Here is an 18,075-nt window from a genome sequence, read left to right on the forward strand (position 1 = left end):
ACTAGGGGCGTAGGATATTGAGGGCACTGGCTTAGAAACAGCAGTCAGCGAAACCTGCCGGACCTTTCGTGCCACGGAGAGTTACCAACACAGTGGAGACACAACCCACGGCCGCGTGTATGCCTTCGACGACGGAAATGCATTTCCGCGTTCGAGTTTTGCGCTCTGATTGGCCAGGTCATGTGACATGTGCGCCAATCGTGGGACAGCAAGTTCTGCGCCTATTTCCGGGTCTAACAGCCTGCAAACTACCTGGCGTTCTATCGCCATGCTCTAAGACAAACTCTAACCTTAACCAACTTCGAAAGAGTGCCTAAGCTTAACCGTCGGAATCAGGGCAGGCGTTCTATCGCCATGCTCTAAGACAAACTCTAACCTTAACCTACTTCTAAAGAGCGCCTAAGCTTAACCATTGTAGAAACTTGCGGTCCCACGATTGGGCGTACATGTCACATGACCAGAAATGACCTGGCCAATCAGAGACGCGGAAATGCAGTTATGTTGTAGAAGGCATTCAGGCCCCCCGGCCCTGCCACTCACTGCCCCCGGCCCCGGCTCTCACCCCCCCCCCCGGCCCTGCCACTCACCCCCTATCTGTGTCACAACCCCCGTCCTGCCACTCACCCCCTCTCGGTGTGTCCCTTAGGTGTTCTGTTCTCAGGGACGGGGGGGAGGTCTCTGGGGATTGGCTGTTTGTAGTGTTTACTGCCCAACCCTTAAGGCATTACAGGCACTTTCATCAGCGCTCGTCAGAGAACTGCTGTACACACCAACCCCTCGTCTTTGTTCCTTTTAATGTCCTCTCTCTCTTTCTCTCTCTCTCTCTCTCTCTCTCTCTCTCTCTCTCTCTCTCTCTCTCTCTCTCTCTCTCTCTCTCTCTCTCTCTCTCTCTCCCCGCTGTGTGTGTTTTTTTCTTCTTCTTGTACATTTACTATGTGTGACAAGTGCACGTCCCAGGCCTCAATGCCGTCACTTAACGTGGCTGTTAGGGACAGATTGTCATCTTCTCACTGCGGGGGCTGGTTCCCATTCTACTCTCATTAACGTAAACATCATCCCATATGAACCGTATGACATCATCTGCCCCCCCCCCCTCCCCCCCGGGACGGAGTCCCCTCCGCCTCATCACCACCAACAACACCACCGCTAGCTTCTGTCTGTACCTCTGTTTCTTTTGATGGTAGTGGGCTTGACTTGATGGCCTCCCCGACTCCCCGCTCAGACAAAGCCTGAAGCGTTTGTATGATTTTATTAAAATTCCTTTTTTAATGTGTTGTTTTCTGGGCTGGCGTGTGTATTCTGCATTGTATTTGATCTGCCCTAAACATACATGTTTAATCTCAGCTGCAGGCTGTGTGAGAGAGGGAGTGTCACCGTGTCTGCGTTTAGGCAGGAGGCTGTAGGCCTGGCTTTCTTTAACAGCCTTACAAGTCCCTCAGAGGGCCTGCGGGGGGCAGCATACAAAGACACTGCTCTACGTCCTAGCTCCTTCCACCTGCACCAACAACACCACCACAAACACCACCAACAACACCGCGTCCCACATATTGAGAGGATGTCCCTCTTTTCGAAGCAAAAAAGCTAAAAGCCCCTCCCTACAGTAAACGTAGCAACCCGCCTCTTGTCCACACACATTGCTCTGCTCGTGACGCTACCTCATATCGCAGATCTGATTGGTTAGGTAGTAATTTAGCGCTCTGCTCGTGAGAGTCGTGACTCACTTCCTATATTTGGTCCGCGTTTGGTCCGATGAAGCGAACCGAGACCTACGTTTTCAGGCGGACCAGAGTTTGCGTGCTTGGTCCGCACCAGAGTTCGACAGAGCATTCACACCACCCCAAAAAAACCGGACTATCCGAGAAAACGAACTCTGGTCCGATAGTCCGGACCAAACAGCTCTGGTGTGAAAGCACCCTCAATCGCATCGGCGACTGAGAAAAAGACAATGTGTGTGTGCCGCTCCCATTGCATGTCCAGTTCGTTGTATGCCGAATAAAGACCTCTAGAGAGGTCCTGCATTATGCATTATTATTATAACACCACCACAAACACCACCAACAACACCAGCACCACTACCTACACCACCACCACCACCAACAACAACACCAAAAACACCACCACAAACACCACCACTACCACCAACACCATAACCAAAAATACCACCAACAACACCACCACCACAAACACCAACACAAACACCAACACAAACACCAACACCACCACAAACACCACCACTACCTCCAACACCACAAACACCAACAGCACCAACAACACCACAAACAACATCACCACCAACAACAACAGTATCACCACCACCAACAACAACACCACCACCAACACCATGCACTTGCCACTGTTATATCTTCATTAACACACATCTTCATTCGCTCACAAGAGAGAGCGGAGAGAGGAAAAAACAACAGGCTTAGAATGAACCATCATGGGCCCGCAGGGTGTTCTAATGTTTGTAGTGACACAGAGGACAAGTTATGCTAATTGAGAGTTCTTTGCATAATTAGGGAGAAAAAACTTTATCATTATTATTAGTGGAGAATAGCCAGACAGAGGGTAATTTCAAGTTTCCCAGCAGGGTGCTGCGAACGGAGGAGAAAGGACACCCTCTCAATGTTATCCCTGCTGCTGCCTCTTGATGCGCGGAGCATAATTCATCTAAAGATACTTAGCCTGAGTGCGCTTTAATGATGATGACTTTACCCAATGTGATTTTTCAAAGTGTTTTAATGTATTGTCTTCACAGCGGATGTGTTTGCCGTGGTAAGTCTCGAGGAGTGCATTTCAAGTTATCCACCTAAATGAGTTTTTCTTGTTCGCGTTTAATGAGCCTTTCACTCGCTCCACCACAGACATCTTCCCACTGCCTCGTGTGTTCTGTAATCAGAGGTCTGTGAGGTTGAGTGTAGAGAGGGACTCAGTGTGTTGTACATGTTAGGTTGAGTGTAGAGAGGGACTAGTCAGTGTGTTGTACATGTTAGGTTGAGTAGAGAGGGACTAGTGTGTTGTACATGTTAGGTTGAGTAGAGAGGGACTAGTGTGTTGTACATGTTAGGTTGAGTGTAGAGAGGGACTAGTCAGTGTGTTGTACATGTTAGGTTGAGTGTAGGGGAGGGGCTAGTGTGTTGTACATGTTAGGTTGAGTAGAGAGGGATTAGTGTGTTGTACATGTTAGGTTGAGGAGAGAGACTAGTGTGTTGTACATGTTAGGTTGAGTAGAGAGGGACTAGTGTGTTGTACATGTTAGGTTGAGTAGAGAAGGATAGTGTGTTGTACATGTTAGGTTGAGTAGAGAGGGACTAGTCAGTCTGTTGTACATGTTAGGTTGAGTGTAGGGGAGGGGCTAGTGTGTTGTACATGTTAGTCTTCAGGGTATTCTTGTTTACCAGTGAGGAGATCCGGTACAAGAATCGAGTTCGTTGGTTGACTTTTTTTATTACATTGGATTCCATTTTGTCACAGGAAAGATTTGCCTCTAGGATGGAACCCAGGTAGGTAATATCTTCTTTCCTTGTGACAATATTGTCACCCACTGTAACTGAGAAGCCGTCGGTCTTGCTGAGTTTGTTATTTGAACCAAAGAGAATGGACTCTGTTTTGCCCATGTGTAATGATAGTTTGTTATCAGCGAGCCATATGCAGATTTTGCCTAGTTCTGAGCTGAGGGTTTTTTCAACCTGTAACTTGTTCTTGTCAGAGACCAGCAGGGCTGAGTCGTCCGCAAACAGGAACAAGTTGCAGTCACAAGCTGACGACATGTCATTTGCATAAATTAGGAACAGTAGCGGACCTAGTATGCTTCCTTGTGGAACACCACAGCTCACTGTGAGGGGGGGGGGATATAGGGTACCGTTTACCTCCACCATCTGCTCTCTCCCCTCCAGGTAGGATTGCATCCAGCTCACTGATAGACTATCAAAACCAACCATGTTAGGTTGAGTGTAGGGGAGGGACTAGTATATGTTGTACTGTACATGTTAGGTTGTGTGTAGAGAGACTAGTATGTTGTACTGTACATGTTAGGTTGGGTGTAGAGAGGTTGTGTGTTGTTTGATGATGAGAAATGGAGGAGATGCCACTGCCTTAATTTCTCTTTATATAACACATGCACAGTTTCCATTTCTCCCCCACCAGCACAATCTGAGCATGTGCCCCCTTCTCCTGCCCTGAGGACCTGAGCTGCCCTGATCTTAGATCCAGTTTCTGTTGTTTTGTTTACATCCTTCACTGTCTTTTTTTGTGTGTCAAGTTTCACTGCTGTATCAGATGCTTCATCAAATTAGATGTTGTATTTTACAACAGACAGCTATTGAATGCCTAACGTTACCTCTCTCCACCCACCATGCTGCTTTTTGGACCCGACGTGACCTCACTCTAGCCTGCGTGCACACACCATCTACTGAGGAGCACAAATGTACATCTAAAGCGTAAAAACACACTGCATTCGTGCAACAATGTAATGCGGTAATGCAGCATTACTCGGATTAGTAACTGTAATATAATTACTATTTTGGAAAGTAATAAAATTAAATGACAGTAACGTGTTACTGCCCAACACTTACTGGTGACTCCAATTAGCCTTGTTTTGCTGTTAGCTAACATTAGCACTAACATTTTCTGCCAAACATTAGAGCAGTAGGCCTATGTCAAGTACATCAGACCGGCACATCCGGGTATTTCGCCTTTTTCCACAGCAGTGCCTACAGACACCGTTCCCTATTGATTGTTATTGTATTTGGCCTGTATAAAACCGTCAGAACACTTTGTTTGAAACGTTTGTTTTGTTAGTGCACCAAGTTATGTCAAGCAATTACTTTCCAACACTGGCCGCCACTGAGTGTTCGTGCCATTGTGTAAAGTTAGGTTAGAGTCGTTTTCAGGCGTGTCTATTTCCCCAGTCAAGTTATTTCCTCATTTTCCTACCTGGACATTTAATATTATGCTTGTGAATCTCCAAGTGACCTAAAACTAAGAGGTAATGACTATTTCTGGGCCTTGATGGTCTTCAGCGTGATTTATATCCCTGCGTTTTGTCCTAAAGTTATAGTTTATGAACAAACACCATCTAATCCCTGTACATTCGCCTAGTTGTTTTCCCCCAAAATAGAGGCGCAGTGATCAAAATTCAGTGCGAATGACGTCTGATGTATGTTAAATGCTTTGCATTGTGGGGTAGATTAGGGGGACTGATGATGACATCATAACATAAGGGCAGCCATACTTAATACTACTCTACTAGTTATGCTGCTGGCCAGTATGACTAGGACCAGTGTCTTTATACCTGTATCACTGTACATATTGGTATTACAACTGTACATACATCTGATTAGAACTACACCCAGTAGTACTCATTTATATATTGTATACCCAGTTTAATCACCTGTAGCCTACATTGTATGTTACTATTGTACTTTACTGTTACATTTGCACTCTGGTTAGATGCCAAACCTAATGACAATACATTTGAATCTAATACTATCTAATGTAATCTACAGTCCTGATTCCCCCCTGTTAGTTGATTCAACTAGGAAAAGGTCAAGGAGAAAGGCTATTTGAAAATATATGATGTATGAAATCTATGTTTATTTACAGTGTGTGTGTGTGTGTGTGTGTGTGTGTGTGTGTGTGTGTGTGTGTGTGTGTGTGTGTGTGTGTTGGGGGGGGGGCTAATGTTAGTGTAGGGTTAGGGTACACAGACCATGAGTGTAGAGGGGGCCTAGTGTGTGTTGTTGAATTGTTGTTGTTATGGGCTATACACAGCACAATCTAATACACCAGCGAGAGATATGACAGAGAGGTGGTGTCTGTTCTCCAGGTCTGGTTATAACGGTCACAACAGGAGCTCTGAACCTGCTAGCCCCCCAGCGGGGCTTCAGCATCTCTTTAAAGGTTCAATAAGATCGTCCCCTCCTCCGCCCCAAACCTGCTGATGCTAACTCTATACTCGCCGCTTATGTGCAGGAAGTTGTCTATCCCACAGAGCAGGGAGCCCATGCTTTAAGACTGACAACGATAGTTTATGCCGCATTAAGTATTCCTTTCAAAGGCTTTACAAGACACGGGGGGATTAAGAGACCGTACCGCACGCTCATCTCATTTGTGTCGGGGCCGGGGTGGAGGGTGCACTCTGAGTAAGCGCTGCGCCGACAGGCGGTGCGGAGGGTGGAGGCGAGGACTCTCAGATGTGAGGTAGGCACGCTGCACCTGCCCCAGTTGTTCTCTACCAACATGGCCGACTGTGCTGGTACGCCTGCCCGCCTTGCGAGGAACATTCCCCTGCTTCAAAGGTTCCCCCTGCCTTTTTCATCTGCGGTGCACCAGCCCACGGCCAGAACCACGGATTAATATTTCAAAACATGTTTCTTATTCGCCCCCCCCCCCCCCCCCCTCTTCCCCCCATCTCCTCTCTCCATAGCCCCCACCCCCATCTCACACACATACTCCATTCCCTGTTCACCACTTATTCTCCTCTCTACTCTCTCTCGCTCACTTGCTCTCTCTCTCTCTCACTCTCTCTCTTGCTCTCGCTCTCTCTTTATCTCCCTCTCTCCCTCTACCTCTCTCTCTCTCTCTCGCTCTCTCCCCCCTGCCTGTTTGCAGATATGTGTGATATTTCCCCATATCTCATGTTTTGCTGCTCCAGTGCTCCTTCAGTCCAATCGCCAGTGCAGTATGTTTTATGGATTAATAAGAAATGATTCTAGAAGGTCCAGCCAGGCAGCTGAGGAGCCAAAAGCAGGAGGATGGAGTGGAGAGTCGGGTGGGGGGTGCTGTGCGGTTGGTGCTAAGGGGGGGGGGGGGGGGGGGGGGGGTGCAGTCGAATTTTAATGAGTACCAAGGGGAATATCCTTTTTTTTGTCCTCTCTTTTTCTCGGGGTATCCTTCTGGTGCCTCGCTCTAAATCACTGTCACACAAACAAGGTATTTCCCATCATGCCTCTGGTTTGGCTGGTAACTGTGTCATCCGGTGGCTCGGGCGCCTCACCGGCACACCTGCTCTGCCGTCCTAATTGAACAGATGATCTGCCAATTTGTCATGTTTATCTTCAGAGGCGTTCTGGCGTCGGTGTGCCGCTCAGCTCAGCCCCCTCACAACACAGTGCAGATGTTAGCAGGTTTTTCTTCTATGACAGATCTCGTAGTCATTACTGAATAATTCATTGCCGCGTTAATGTCTTTAGATGGCATCTCCAGCATTGCGCTCTGCTTTTTTGGCTCCCTTCTCTTTCTCCCTCCTTCGCCTCCTCGCGAGGGAGAACTATATTATTCCCTCCTATGACAGCAAAGTATACGGATAAAAGATAATTGCCCAGCTTGACTCCCCCATTGATATGAAAATGGGTTGAAATTATTCGCGGTGGTTTAAAGGTTAGTTGAAGGTTATTGCCGGGGGAAGGGCGTGTGGGAAAGGAGCCTCTGCGTATTGCTCGGCCCTGACGAGACAATTCTGAAAGGCTTATTTGCTGTGCACGCAGAGCGCGGGGATCTCATGAATAAACTGAACGGGTCTCCTGAGATCCTAACATGGGAGAAGTCAATTATTTATAGGCAAATTATGTCTGGCGTCTTCTGTGCATAAACACGATATATTGTAAATAAGGTGGAGATCTTGCTTTGTTATTCACCACACTGTTTATTTTTTGTGTCATTTTATTCAGCCTTCTGTGTGTAACTGTGGTCTCTATACTAGAATGCACTTTACGTTCGGTGCCCGCCAACCCTCCTCTCACCACGTCCGTCAAATACCGCGGTCTTATCCGTTCTGCCACCTGGAAAAGGATCCAATTCAAGTGCCGGTATTTAAGTTAGGAGTGAGTTTACGCCAAGCGTGGCAGAGCATCGCAAGGTGTCAACCTGGTTACGCATGCAGGGCGGAGGACAATAAGAGAGGAGGCTTCCTCCACCAGGTAAATGTATTCCATCCAGCGCGTGCTTCTGGGCTTGTTATGGTTCAGATGGGCTCTGAACACACGCTTAATAAATCACCCCCACTAGCACTAGTACTGATGTCTCACTGGTTTAGAGCCACTCTGATGCCGGCGGTCGGCCTGTCACTTCTTACGCCAGACTCTATCACCATGGCAACTGGGGGGCCGTATGCAGGTAGTGTGCTTTAAGCGTGGAGAAGTCATGGCGTGCAGGCTAATAGCAGACGACAGCTCTCACTGTATGCCTGTATGTGGACGGAACCTCTGTGCACTCGTCCCTACGACATCGTGCTCAGAGAACAAGGCAAATGGCCTCCACGAGTGATTTACCAGCTATTGTTTTCTTTGCTTATGGGAATGATACTGTTTTAAGACGATATTGAATGTATGCCTATTCTGTATTTCATGTGAACTACAATGTTTCAATTTAAAGGCCTAATCTGTAATCGGTGACGTCTATGGACACTGGTTCTGGTTTACAAGGGGTTAAGAAAGCATCAATTCCATCTATGAATCAATGTCTTCAAATATGAGAATATACCCCCACAATTAAACAAGCATGGTATTTGTGATGAGCTGCGTCCACTTTGGCTGCAGGAAACCCCTCAATTCTGCCTGTTGCTGCCTGGATATGTGCTTTATTAACCTGAGCACTGTTAACCTGAGCTACATTATCTTTAATATGTGCTTTAACCTGAGCACTGCTACTGTTAGGGCAGCGGTGGCGGAGCCCAATAGCAGAACACAAGGGGAGAGAGAATGGAGTGTTTTAGGTAGGTTTTAATTCCTTTGGGTTCCGAGTAGACAAGGCAATAGAGAATATACAAGAATGTGCGACATTGGACGAGTAGTGACTCTTGCTTGAGTTTCTCAGGAACGTCCGGGCGGGTGGTACGTCAGGAGACAGCGTCGGCCGAGAGTGGTGGTCCTGGGCACAGGGAGAACAGAGGTTAGGACAAGGCAGGCAATACAGACAGAGCAGGCAAGCTGGGTACGTCCTCGTACCTAGGTTAGATGGAATAACACTGAGACGATGAGGAGCTGGATCCGCAGGGTTGATATCCGGGCCGGTGATGAGCTGACGACTCTCAGCTGGGCTGATTGTTGCCATATCACAGCGTGGGGAAGATGGCGTCGGAAGCTGCCCATATAAGGCCGATAGCTAGACCTATATTGCAGCTAAATTCTTGATTGGGCTTTAAAGAGATTTCATTATTGACAAATTTGTATCTACAATCTTTCTGACATATATTGCTGTTCTAGTAATTTATCAAGGTAGCTGGTATGCTGAGCTGGTGATATTCTGAAGTAATCATATTCTAGCACACACACCTCTACTCCCCTCTCTCGTCAACTAAAACAATCCCTAGCACTAGTCTTCAATTCTGTACCAAAATCAGCAACTACATTTTTCCATTTGTCAAAGTCAGTCAACTACTTTATACCCCTCAATTTCCAATGGAAATGTAAGGAGATGTGGTGAAGCTCAAGGCTCTGTCAGAGGCTTTCCCTTCGTGCCTTTTGAAGAAGAGAGGCCCAGAATTTCAGGAATGTGGCTTCTCATTCCTCAGAGGAGAATCTTTTGTGTTCCAACTTCCAACCCTCCTCCCTCTCTGCTCCCATCCTAGTTGTCACATTGTCACATTGCATTCCAGAATGGGACCTCAGAGCACTGACAAGATTCACAAAAAATATCATGACAAGACTCACAAAAAATATCATGACAAGACTCACAAAAATATCATGACAAGACTCACAAAAATATCATGGCCTCAGGTGTTACTTGTAAACACTTGATGTCAAATGACTGAATATCACCGGTCCTTTAATGAGGTCAAGTACTTCAGGAATAATGCTGGTGTTGTTTTAAAGGAACGCATTAACATTATGGGAAATGAGCTTACCGTCTTCTCCAGAGTCAGACAAGAAGATAGATACCAATTTCCTCTCTGTGTGTTCAGTAGAAAGCTATCCAGATGCAAGCTAGCCTAGCTTATCAGAAACTAATGGATAGCGGATACAGACCAGTATAGCTGTTGGCCATAAAACACCTCTCCCGGAGTTTTACGCTAGGCTAGTGGTCCGTATCCACTTCTATGCTAAGCTAGGCTAGCTTGTAGCCGGATAAGCTGTCTACTGAATGCACAGAGAGGAAATTGATATCTTCTTGTTTGACTCTGGAGAAGACGGTAAGCGCATTTCCTGCGCATGTCTGCACGTTCCTTTAAATCTATGCCAATCGTCTTGGTTCCCCCTCTCCTTTACATTATTTCACGTATATCAGGGTTAATTTTTCTACCTTCAGAGAAACTATTTGCTGGCATTCATTCTCTTACAGAATAAAAAACAACTTCCACAGACTTGAAAATTGCCTAAACAAGATATTCCATCACATTACACAAAGCCTTAATTTGGTTTTGTTAAAGTTTCTTTGTTTTCTGGTTATTCAATTATTCCCAAGTTGAGCCTATACGAGGCAATGTTGCTTACTGGCTGACTGGCTGGCTGACTGACTGACTCCCCATTGTTGAAACAGCATGCATGAGTGGTGTTGGCGGGTCCAGCTTGCCTATCTTGTTTTCTTCTTCTTCTTATTATTATTATTATTATCAGCGTGATAGACAACATTTTTCATCGCTGGCATCCTTTGTGATTATGTCACGCTCTGTCAATCACCTGACACCCACAGGAAAAATACAACTCTGTATGATAGCATGTACAGTTTATGCTGTATATAAATGGTAAATGGTAAATGGCTGCATTTATATAACGCTTTACAATTTGTTCCTCACATTTTACCCGTTCACACACCGATGGCGGTGGCAACAATGCAAGGTGCCAACCTGCTCATCAGGAGAAGCGGGAATCGAACTGGAAACCTCGGGATTACGAAACGACTGCTCTACCTCCCGAGCCACTGTCACCCCATATAGCCATCAGGGGCGTATCTAGACCAAGCACTCTACTGGGGCACAGGGGGGCACTCAGGGGAAAATGGGTTTTTGGGCGAAATGGGCGGATTTTGTAACTATTTTATTTTTAGCCAGTTCTTTATTAGTTTTAATTTGATGTGTACATGCTGATACATGTCATACAAGTAATATTCATACTTGTGTGGTGTACGCGTTTGGTTACTCACCCAATATGTGTGTGTCTGGTGAACCCACAACATTATTGGGATTTTAAAACAATAAAGCCATAATCATTTATGTAAAAATACTTAATACTTAAAGGATAACTCCACTATTTTGGGAAATTAGCTTATTTAACATCTTCCCTGGAGTTAGACAAGAAGATGCATACCTTTTTTGTCTCTGTGCGTGCATTTTAGCTTTGGGAATAGATGCTCCGTTAGCATAGCTTAGCTTCATCACTGGAAGTGAGGCAGGACAGTAGCCTTACAGTGTATTGCAAGGTCTGACATTGACCAAACTTGATATGCATGACCTTGGTGGGCTCTAGGTCAACTCCTGAAAAGGGGGTCAATGTCAGACCTTGCAATCAAAAGTTAGGGGCGCACTGAAATTATGGCAAGGGTTATTAGCCCCCTAACTTTTGATTGCAAAGTCTGACATTGACCCCCTTTTCAGGAGTTGACCTAGAGCCCACCAAGGTCATGCATATCAAGTTTGGTCAATGTCAGACCTTGCAATACACTGTAAGGCACTGTAAGGCTACTGTCCTGCCTCACTTCCAGTGATGAAGCTAAGCTATGCTAACGGAGCATCTATTCCCAAAGCTAAAATGCACGCACAGAGACAAAAAAGGTATGCATCTTCTTGTCTAACTCCAGGGAAGATGTTAAATAAGCTAATTTCCCAAAATAGTGGAGTTATCCTTTAACATAATATGTTAACTGTTATCTCAATTACAACCAATATAGAGAGCATAAACAGTATGGTTAATATTAGCCATTTATCTCAGCTAGATCACATTTATAAATACAAGTGCTATTTGTTTTGTGTGATAAAAAATGTAAAACAGTATGAATGAAACAAGGTGGGGCAGACAGTGAAGGTACACAGTGAACCTTTTTGCTTCATATTTATCATGTTTACTTGAAACTAACTGTAGTATTATACTATTGAGCTTTTATGCATGCTTTTTACAGTTGTGGTTCTCTTTTTTTGAGCTACCAAGTCGGACTCCATTGAACTGGTGGTTGTCTGTAGTGTACCTACCTGCTTCTAGCCCCTTTCGTGACTTTCGGTTTGCAAGCCTGGGGCTTTTGTGACCGGAGTCACTTGCTCACACGCCCCGATTACCCAGTAGAGAAACGACCAAGCGTCATCAAGGGGCTCGCGGTGTGTCAAGAATACATCAGATCTGAATTTCAAAGATGCCCAGCGTACAATATGGGTCTAACACAGCTTCACGATGGGGTCTGGAAGCTTGGAGTTGCCAATAAACAGTTTAAAACATTGTTGGGAAACACAAGTGCTACTCACAGCGAACTCTGGCAGGAAGATGGCGTCTTCTCCTTCTGCAACTTTCCTTGTCGCATGCCTGGTGCGTTTAGCAATCACTGTGCTCCCTATCGGTCCCTGTTGGTCATTACCTATAGGCCATTACAGGGTAGAATCTGCTGAGCGCGTCTCCTGTGTATTGTTGTAATGACCAACAGGGACCGATAGGGAGTGCAGTGATCGCTGGACGCACCAGCCATTTTGCCAAGGTTCGCTCTGTGAGTACACTCGTTTTATGAAAATGATTTAAAATGTTTATCAGCAACTCCGAGCTTCCAGACCCCATCGTGAAGCTGTGTTAGACCCATATTGTACGCTGGGTATCTTTGAAATTCAGATCTGATGTATTCTTGACACACCGCGAGCCCCTTGATGACGCTTGGTCGTTTCTCTACTGGGTAATCGGGGCGCCTGTAACTGTTCCGCAACAGTAAGTGACTTCCGGGGTAGGCCTGATTGGCCCCGACAGGCACGTGACGCGGCAAACTCAGGACGCGCAACGAGGCTGCTGAGAGCTGTCGCGCGGAAATAGGCTGTCTATTGCCATTCTCTAACACAAACTCTAACCTTAACCAGCTCCTTAACAGCGCCTAAACTTAACCGTTCTAACCTTAACCAACTCCGAAACAATGCCTAACCTTAACCTTAACCTTAACCATGCCTAACCTTAACCATAGAAAGAATATTGCCATTCTCTAACACAAACTCTAACCTTAACCAGCTCCTTAACAGCGCCTAAACTTAACCGTTCTAACCTTAACCAACTCCGAAACAATGCCTAACCTTAACCTTAACCTTAACCATGCCTAACCTTAACCGGCGAAAGAATACACGTAAAAAAAAAAATCACGTTAAAAAAAAAAAATTGATGGGATTCGAACTCATCAACAACGGACCGCAGGATCGCAGGACCGCTGCTCTGCCAGGTGAGCTGAAGCGCCGAATGAAAATCTTGGCGTTGGGCGGTTACATAATTCCGCAAGCTCTGCCGCTCCGCTCCGCGGAGCGTGCCGCGCGGCAGAGAAAGTTGCGCGTCACGTGCCTGTCGGGGCCAATCAGGCCTACCCCGGAAGTCACTTACTGTTGCGGATAAGCTATAAGCAATCGGGGCGTGTGAGCAAGTGACTCCGGTCACAAAAGCCCCAGGCTTGCAAACCGAAAGTCACGAAAGGGGTAGCCCCTTTCGTGACTTTCGGTTTGCAAGCCTGTGGCTTTTGTGACCGGAGTCACTTGCCCACCCGCCCCGATCACCCAGTAGCGAAACGACCAAGCGTCGTCAAGGGGCTCGCGGTGTGTCAAGAATACATCAGATCTGAATTTCAAAGATACCCAGCGTACAATATGGGTCTAACACAGCTTCACGATGGGGTCTGGAAGCTCGGAGTTGCTAATAAACAGTTTAAAACATTGTTACTCGACGAGTGGTATTTACAGACCGAACGTCCATCTCCGCCGTTGGTGTCACAGCGCATGCGCACCATGCCGCGTTCACGTTACTGGGAAGAAGCGGAAGAACCAGAGGACATCTCGTTGCTACAACTAGGAAGCCTTCACGCTTTGACTCTATATATATCTATGGATGAAACGCCCACGTCCATACTTCCGCAATTCGTGACGCGAAGTGGGAGATATGGGGTCTATAAAAGAATCCCATATGTCCTAGTAGGAATTACCACTAGGAGGCTGACGTGAATGGTTTTTCCCAGTCGGAAACTGGTTCTTCCGCTTCTTCCCAGTAACGTGAACGCGGCGTGGTGCGCATGCGCTGTGACACCAACGGCGGAGATGGACGTTCGGTCTGTAAATACCACTCGTCGAGTAACAATGTTTTAAACTGTTTATTAGCAACTCCGAGCTTCCAGACCCCATCGTGAAGCTGTGTTAGACCCATATTGTACGCTGGGTATCTTTGAAATTCAGATCTGATGTATTCTTGACACACCGCGAGCCCCTTGACGACGCTTGGTCGTTTCGCTACTGGGTGATCGGGGCGGGTGGGCAAGTGACTCCGGTCACAAAAGCCACAGGCTTGCAAACCGAAAGTCACGAAAGGGGCTACGAAAGGGGCTAACCTGCTTCCATCTCCTCCAACACCGGCACATCTGCTCAAGCTCCCGCCGTCAGCGAGACATCACCCGGATACTCCCGTCCATCCAGCACCACGGCTGTGTTGATATGCTACAATATCTCGCCCCGCAAGTTAACTGCATAAACTGAACAACTGCACAATTCCAACATGCATCTCTGTCATCAACTAGGACTTCTACATCGACCCCGTTATATTCACAGAAACTCCTGAAGAAAGTTTGTTCGCTCCCAGCCCGATTCACAACATCACATCCATCTGGTCTGTGCGCACTTCCACTTCAGCATTCCCGCAAAATTACCTGTGAACTGCGTGAGGCCAGCTGACTGCTGGGATGTACCATGTAGCTGTCATAGGGGTGTGCAAACCAGTCAACTTACAAAAAAGAGCCTGTTGGAGGATTTCAACAAGATAAATGCGACAACAGTGCAAAATATTTCACTATAATATTTCAAAGCGAAGTAAAAATAATAATAATAATAATAATTATTATTATTTTTGATCACTGGGGCACAGCTGATCAACACTGGGGCATGTGCCCCAGTGATAGTGGTCTAAATACGCAGATGGTGTAATGTATATATATATATATATATATATATATATATATATATATATATATATATATATATATATATATATATATATATATAGTTATACCGCTGGCCAGTATGACTTACTACCATAGTGTCTTCATACCTGTATCACTGTTCATAATAATACTATAACACTGTACGTACATCTTATTAGCACTATTACTCAGTACTACTCATTTATATATTTTATATCCAGTTTAATCACCTGTACATTGTATATTACTATTGCACTTTACTGTTACATTTACACTAGATGCCAAACCTATTTTCGTTGTACTGTATGATGACAATACGAATCTAATCGAATTCCTATGAAACTTTTATTGTCACATCCATGTCTTATCTTTTGGGGCATCGGTAACCCTTTAAAATAAGGGTATATTAATGAACATTAGTTAATACAGTAATAAGCATTCATTAACAGTTAACAAACAGTTGATTGCATGTTTGGTTCTTGACATCGCTGCAAGCGCACTTCCAGCGGCCAAGCATCGCCTCATTCCCGAACAGGCACATGCTCCGGACAGCCACATTTTTAAAGGGCACTGCACTCATTTTAAAAACAAGTAAATGTTAAAGAAGGATGTATTGCATATAACAGCATTGCAAAATGATTGGGGGGAAATGTTAACTAGATGGGCTATGATTCTAAATAACACCGGGATTGTCCTTCAAGGTTTAGGTGGTGGTGAGTCCCACACAGCACCTCCAGTGGCCCACACAGGGAAGTGGCAGATGATAGTGCCATGGGCGTTTGTCTGCTCTGTGCCAGGGGTAGCAGTAAGGATCATTGACACGGCGCCTCTCTCTCTCTGTCCCTCCGTCCTCTCCGGCTCTGTGCAAAGAAATAGGATGCTGTCCTTAAAGCTAAGCACCTCAGGAGGAAGTTTTTCTGACGCTCAAACTGCTCGTGTGATTACAGACGGATCGATAGAGCTCGGTGTCCCCGGCCGGCTCGCCCTGCTGGCACAGGGAATGATGCGATCCATGCGGCTGTGACATTGACAGGCCCCGGAGAGGCGACAGTTTCACTTACCAGAGAAACGCTCTCCATTAGCTCGGCTAGGCGGCTCTGCACTGTCATTGTTATGCTAGCAAGGCCCTGTCGTTTGTATTACACGTCAGGCAAATGCCTTGTTAATCGGCTAATCTGAATTTTCATGAACTTTGATGGACAGCTCCTCGAGAATTATCATCAAGAAAATTAAATCCACCCTGACCCCAAATGCCACGGCTCCCCCCCTCCTTAGGAGTATCACACACCGCCCGCCCCCCACCCCCCTTCACATACCCCCTTCCCCTGGGCTGCTGCCCTTAGCTGTTGTGTTGCTGCCCAGAGGTTAAACCTTGTGGCCTTTCTCATAGCTGTGTAAAGGCCCTGGTAATTGTGTCCTTGTCCCCCAAACCAGAGGTTCACCACACAGGAACTCTGTCAAGGAAGTTCTGCTTATATCCATATCAGCACTTTAGAGCACAGTGAATTTACTGCTAAGCCAACACCCTGGTGCCTGTATTGACCTCTCTCTCTCTCTCTCTCTCTCTCTCTCTCTCTCTCTCTCTCTCTCTCTCTCTCTCTCTCTCTCTCTCTCTCTCTCTCTCTCTCCATCTCTTATCCCCCACTGTTTTCCTTGTTTGAAACAATATAGCCTGTCTGTTGTTATTGATTCCAGAAGACTGGGCTTCAGTAAGTGCTCCTTTGAGCCTGACGCTATATTAAGCAATTGTTCCAACATCAGATGACAGGTCTGGGAAGGCCTTGGCCGCCTCCAATAGTGCTGGTATTACCCGTGTGTTAATTGATTGGGCAACAGAAGGAGGGAGGAAGTGGCTGCACTAATAATCCACGCCTGGGAAGCTGAAATAAACACTGACCTCAGTGTCGGTCACGGGACATTCACTTCCCATACTATAACCAATAAGCTATGGTCCGAATACACTTCAAAGCTCAATCTAATCTCGTCATAATGCCACAGAGTCTGAGCTCTTTATAGCGATCGGTTTAAAAATAAATGCACAATGACAACAGGCTTATGAGAGCTTCGTTCTAAACAGCGGAGGAATGAAAACTGTGGTCTTGATTTCTCTTGTGTACATAGGCTACTCTCGTTGGGGGGCAATCCATGCGTTGCTTTTTGTCAGTATATAGCCTAATCCGATATGCCATGCTTGAGTGTGTGTGTGTTCAGGGTTTTTGGGGAGTGCCTGGTCGGCACTGTTGGTTGGCAGACATGGTCAGTGGTATGAGGGCAGTATTGCATGGAGAGCTGTTTTATTGAAGCCACCCGTAGTAAACGCTCCATTCATCCTGTCTGTCTGCTCTGGCCTCCATTTCCTCCTCTGTCACACGCATGATTAACAGCAGCTTGGAGCATTTATCACAGGCCGGAAAGATGGAGGCAGGGCCGGGAGAGAGAGAGAGGGAGAGAGAGAGAGAGAGAGAGAGAGAGAGAGAGAGAGAGAGAGAGAGAGAGAGAGAGAGAGAGAGAGAGAGAGAGAGAGAGAGAGAGGGGGGGGGAGAGAGAGGGGGAGAGGGAGGGAGAGAGAGGAGAAGGAGAGAGAGAGAACCCACCTTGCCTTTTTATTTTTCTAACATCCAAACATCTCTCTCTCTCTCTCTCTCTCTCTCTCTCTCTCTCTCTCTCTCTCTCTCTCTCTCTCTCTCTCTCACTCTCTCTCTCACTCTCTCTCTATCTCTCTCTCTCTGTCTCTGTCTCTCTCTCTCTCTCTCTCTCTCTCTCTCTCTCTCTCTCTCTCTCTTAGTTATCTGTAAAAGTGTTAATAGCAAATTCCCAGATACTCTGGCTCTCCTTCATAATGCATGAATATCAACTGGATGTCTATGGAAGTGACAACCATATTTGACATGCATCTAATACTATTAGCTGAGTGGTCATCAGTTATTTTCAATAAATTCAGTGATTGTTGTGTTGTTGTTTTTTTGTAATGTCAAGTGAATCCCATTAGCCTCCATCCTCAATAACAGCATA

The sequence above is a fragment of the Notolepis coatsorum genome, assembly GCF_963971535.1.
Source record: "Notolepis coatsorum genome assembly, chromosome: 18".
NCBI lineage: Eukaryota > Metazoa > Chordata > Actinopteri > Aulopiformes > Paralepididae > Notolepis > Notolepis coatsorum.